This window comes from Vicugna pacos, chromosome 22 (assembly GCF_048564905.1).
Source record: "Vicugna pacos chromosome 22, VicPac4, whole genome shotgun sequence".
NCBI classification, from domain to species: domain Eukaryota; kingdom Metazoa; phylum Chordata; class Mammalia; order Artiodactyla; family Camelidae; genus Vicugna; species Vicugna pacos.
In genome coordinates, this window is record NC_133008.1 from 23,139,015 (window position 1) to 23,145,014 (window position 6,000).

Here is a 6,000-nt window from a genome sequence, read left to right on the forward strand (position 1 = left end):
ATCCTTACACAATCTCAAAGTGGCATTACTAACTCACAAATTACGGGAAGACAGAACAGCATCTGTGCGTCATGCTTTCGCACCACCTTCACAACAGCCCCTCAGGTGCTTAAGGGATAGAGTTTGCTGAAATAGAAAGATCTTCTTTGGGGCATTCTTCATTTTTGTTCTTGAGGCTGCTGCTGAGGGGCTGAGGAAGGGCTTGAGGACCATATATGTGGTGGCCATCAGAGTATTGCCTTCCTGACTACTCTTGGACTTGAGATAGTTTACAGATGCAAAGCCGTAGTACACAATGACCTCCACAATGAACTTGGGGTAAGTGAAAACACCCACTAGTTTTTAGGACCTGTTGTAAGTTGACTTGTGTTCCTCAAAAAAAAAAAAAAAGATATGTTGAAGTTCTATAACCTGGTGCCTGTGAAAGTGACCTGACTTGGAAATGGGGTCTTTGCAGATATAATCAGATTAAGATGAGGTCATTAAGAGGGCCCTAATCCAACAACTGGTATCTTTAGAAGAAGAGGGAAATTTGGAGGAAGAGACACTCATGGCAGAAGTCCATGGGAAGACAGAGGCAAAGATTAGAATGATGCATCCACAAGCCAAAGGTTGCTATGGATCACAGGGAACCACCAGAAGCCTGGAGGCAGAAAGAAGCCTCCCCTGGAGCTTCCAGAGGTGGCATCACCCTGCCAGCACTTAGATATCAGACTACTGGTCTCTGGAAGAGTGAGAATAAATTTCTGTGGTTCTGAGCCACCCAGGTTGTTATGATAGCCACAGGAAGCTCATACAGTCCCTATGAGGATATCATGAGACCACAGATGTCAGCTGCTTAGCACAGACCCAGATGGGCCAGGCACATGATAAAAGCTTAAATTCCTATTAGCCATCAGGCCTGCTTCCAAGCCTTTGCCCAAGGTCTTCACGCTTCCCCTCTTGCAATCACTTCACACCAGGTTCTGACTCACTGATAAGGCCCATCTACCCTGCAAAAACGAACTTCAATTGGAAGCCAACATTCTTGTTCTCTGAACGCCACATGCAGCCCAGTGCACAGCCAAAGGGCAGAGACTTCGGGGTCAAGCCCACCTGGTTTCAATTCCTAGGTATGTGTCTGTATATATATATACATATATGCATTATTTTAACGCATTTATTGGACATTTACAAACCTTCTTGGAGAAATGTTGATTCAAGTCTTTGCCCATTTTTAAAATCAGATTTTATGTCTTCTTGTTGCATTGTAAGAGTTCTTGATGTATTCTAGAGCAGACCAGTATTTTTTTAATTAAGTGCCCCCTCTTGCTGCGTGTCTCCACAGACAAACCCACAATGGGAGGAGTCGACAGGGGTGTCTCCTTACCAGCCATCGTAGGTCCTGACCCCAGCTCGCCTTGCTTGCTCATCCTGGGACCACCCTGAGCATCAATCAGAATGTGTCTGTAATACAGTCAGTTAAGGAAGCACCTATCATGTGCTGAGCACTGGAGGGACAATGACGAATAACCAGCGTCTCTTTGAACCACAGCCTTATAGTTTGCAAAGCTTTTCTTTCAGGCAGGACATGTGCATTTCTGGCTTTCCCCACTGGGTTTAACCCAGGGGATAATCAATGATTATTAGCTCAAGTTGCTTCATCACCCGCCCTCAAACATTCCTCCCCCACTGCTGAGTGCCAGGTCTCTGCTCACAGAGGCAGACAAGAGATGGGTCATCTCCATCCCTCCCTCAAGGATAATGTTCTCCACCTACTTCCTCCACTGTACCGTGCCCTTGAGTAAGGGAGTGTATGGCATTTTTCCTCCTTTCAATTCACTATCAAACATAGGAAATCTGGCAGATACTTGTCAGTGTTGATGGCCATTTGATTGTAGGTGGATTTCCTTTTTGGATCTTTTTACCTCGAAGGGTTTCAGGGAAGGGAAAGGGGCTGTAAATGCCCCAGGAGTCTGTCTCATCTTCGTTGCATTTACCTCCCAGTACCTGAATGGCTTATGCTGTGGTCGGTCTCTGGCTCTTGTCCGAACTCTTTTAGAGGTGCAGTTGGGCCCCAGTCATCCTTCCTCTCTAGCACACAGTAGGAGTGCTGCACATATTTCTAGGGTGAGTTTCCAACCAGGGATTGGAAAGTGAACTTGAGTGGACGAGTGCTTCCATTCCCTGCTGAAAAGATGCCCTCTTTATGAGACCAGTGGTTGCCAGACATTAGAGGAAGGAAATTTCACATTTTGATCAGCTCTTTGATAACTTGGAGAAGTTAGAACAGTCACACTGGCTTGTCAGTTTGATACACACGGCCAGCCTTGAGATAACATTTATCTCCAGCTCATGGAAGGCAAGCCCCAACTACCACACATTCAACGGACGCCTATGGAACATCTGAGCCCATTTCTGGGGAGACCGCAGTGACCAGGATAGACATGATACCTGCCCTCATGGATATTACAGTGGAGGGGAGAAGGTAGATGGTGAATAACTGAATTTAGCCAAGAGCGTAGAATGTGAGAAGAGGAAGATAGAACCTGCAAGACAACCTAATCTGCCCTTAGATATCTTCATACACAGCTATAAAATTTTTCACTTAAAGAGGCTGGAATATATGCAGCTATTAAAGTCACTTAATGTTCAGCTGCAATAGTAAATGTGACCTTTTCTAAATATTTCTTTGTCTATCAGTTTGTTGTTGGTTTATAAAAATATAATTAATCATTATATGATTTTAATGCACTTGGTACATACTTATAAACACTAAAGGTGTGGGTAAATTCTTTTTTAAAGTTTATTTATCTGTTTTTAATGGAGGTGCTGGAGGTTGAACCCAGGACCTCATGCATGCTTAGCATGCACTCGACAACTGAGCTCTACCCTCCCCTCGTGGGTAGATTCTTCAGTGTCTCTGTGAATACAGTAATATCACCTGTGGAAAATGATGGTTTTGGACCTTCCTTTCCACTTTTTCACACTTTTATTTCTTGGGTTTTGTTTTGCTTTGTCTTATTGCCTTCTCTAGGACACCTATTATAATGTTGAAGAAAAGTCATAACTAGGAAACCCATATATTGTTCCTCAGCTAAAATGCAATACTCTCAACACTACACTGTTAAGTATGACACCTGTACATTAATTCTGTGTAGATATCATTTAGGTTAAGGTATTTCCTTTCAAATACATTTGAAAGATGTATGAACTTGGAGAGAGTTTAAGAATGATCATAACTAATTATAAATTAAAATAAATGCTCACTAAAATAAAATAATTAAAACAGACACTTCACCGTAAATTCAACATTGTAAGTCCATCGAAACAAGAAAAGAAAAGTATCTCTCACTGTGTAATCATGTCTTACTAGAGCTGTCTCCTGCTACCAACTGCTGATATGATTTTAGAGTTGGAACAAATAAAATGAAACGAAAGCAGAAAAAATAATAAAGTCCCTATCAACTCCCTTATCTTTCCTGGTGTGTTGTTTGTTTTTTGGAGGTTTTATTTGTTTTTTAAATTTTGCTTTGTTTTTAATATCTGGTTCTCTGTGGTAAAGAGAAAGTGGCCTCTTGTCAATTCTGGCCAAGGTCCTATCTTCTTGGACACTTTTCATGACTGAAGATGGTCCACTTTAAAAACAGCTGCTAATTATATAAACTCTAAGCCAGCGTCTACATCCAAATAATTATCAGAGAATTGATTTGTGAGGGATTTCATAAGTTACTTATAAACCTCTATTTTAAATGGGCTGCTTTTTCTAAAAAAAAAAAAATTCCCCCAAACAAAACAAAACAACAAAAAATCTGCCACTGCAGGTGTTTCTATAATTTTTTTTCATGTAACCTAAAATATGTAAGTGCCTCTTCCTTGAGGTTCACTTTATTCTGGTAATTTTTTTCCTAATCATGCTAAAGTGATTTTTCTAAAGAAGAAAAATGCATTGCTTCTTAAAAGAGTTTATTTTTCCTTTGTCTTCTATTATTTTCTTTAAGACATGTTGAAAACACATTTTTATTCCCTATGCCTCCAGGCCCCTGAGCAATCTGTTTATTAGGCCCTTTTGGGAACACAGTACAGGCTAATTTTCATAAGTTGCAACAATTCCAAAGCTTGAAAAATAAAATATTTTTTTAAAAAGATCAAAATAGGCTGTCCATTAGCCTGCTGAAAATCTGTATGGAGAATGTCATTACATTTTAGTTGCTTTATTTTTAGCATGGCTGGTCTTTCAGTTAAAGGAACACTTTCTAACCTGTTTTTTCAGCCTGTCAGGAATGAGATGCCAGGGACCAAAAGCTCCCATCGCTACAGGCAGTGTTCTGCTAACCAAAGACAGGCAAGGAGGCCAATTCGGTAAAGCACTGCAAATATTTGTGCAATTCAAAGGGGTGAGGAGATGTCCCTGGTTAGGAGGAAGTTTATAAAACAAGATGGACAAGAGATTTTACAAAGCTTAGAGAAATAAAATGGAGGATGAGTGGGGGGAAAGGGAGACAAGGAGGGTTTGAGTTTAAACTTGGATTTAGATTTTATGTGAGGACAGCTCAATATAGAGATGAAGCCCTTTTATTCTTTTGGCAAAAGACAATAAAAAGTTCCAGTCTTCAAACACCCTGTGAGATGCTCCTGCCACATCTCGGATGCTGGCCTCCTTCCACCACTCACACTGCCCTGAGTGATGCAGCTCCACACTCCTCGGGCACCACAACAGATTGCTCACCACCCACATACTCTTTAGTGTGTGAAGACACAAGAGAGAAATCTGGTATGTCTTGCAGAGGGGAGAGGAGGGAAAAATTACAAGGTCATGCTTACTGGGATGATTTCTTTCTTTCTTTCTTTCTTTCTTTCTTTCTTTCTTTCTTTCTTTCTTTCTTTCTTTCTTTCTATCTATCTATCTACCTACTTACCACACCATTAGCACACAAAATAAACAACTAAAAATGCTATATATTTCCAGATACAAATGATACCCAAATATTGCAATTTCCTCAAAAATGACTGTTTGAAATCAAAATCCAAACATGGTACACCTGTTTATTTAGTTATGTCCTTAAGGTTCTTTTATTTCTAACAATCCTACTTTATCCTTTATTTATGTCATTTGCAGGGGAGGGTAAAAACTGGTTTCTTTGTCTTATAGAAAGTCCTACATGATATATTTTGCTCATTGTTTCATCGTGGTGTCATTTTACATGTTCCTCAACATGATTTAGGAGGAGAGGCAAGTGAGGAAAGAGACGTTCCTAAGAGGACTGGGGCTCCCTGTTGTGCAGAGAAGTTTGGCAATTGTTTTCAGGTTACACCTCATTCAGTTTCTTCCAAGCCTGAAGACAGAGGAAAGGGAGCAGGTTCAGCAGGCCATTGGCTTCTCGCAGACCCGTTTATAGTCACTATAACAGTACCAATCAGACGACCAGGATTTGCACTTCCCCACGTAGACACAGTCATAGAGATAAGATTCATCAGAAGACCAGTTGCTGTGAAAACACACACAAGCATCAGCCAAGGCCCTTACCCACAGCGCTGGGAAAAGGGACTCTCAGCCATGCCAAGCCAGGATTCTCACTGGCAAGGTAGCAGGAAAGGATTAAGCCACCAGGGGAGGGTCTACCCTTGGAGATATGTGAGAAATCCCAGGAAATAAAAAATCCTAGCCTTATTTTACAACACAGTTTCTACACCAGGGAACCATTGACATTGGAGCCATATTATTTGCTGCGAGAGGCTGTCTTGTGCACTGTACGGTACTGAGCAGTGTCCCTGTCCTCTACCCACTGGGTGCCAGTGGCACCCCGTCTCCATCATGAAAACCAGAAATATTCCAGACACTGCCAAATATCTCTAGGGGTAAAATCACAGTCATCTGATGCAACATCTTGCATTATACATAAAATAAATGAAGCTTAAGTGGACTAATGACTTAATACCTCTGGGTCTCTGAGGTTAAGTCTGAAGACGTGAGGCATTTGAGTGTCTGCATATAATAGACGATGCATCTGTCAAATGATC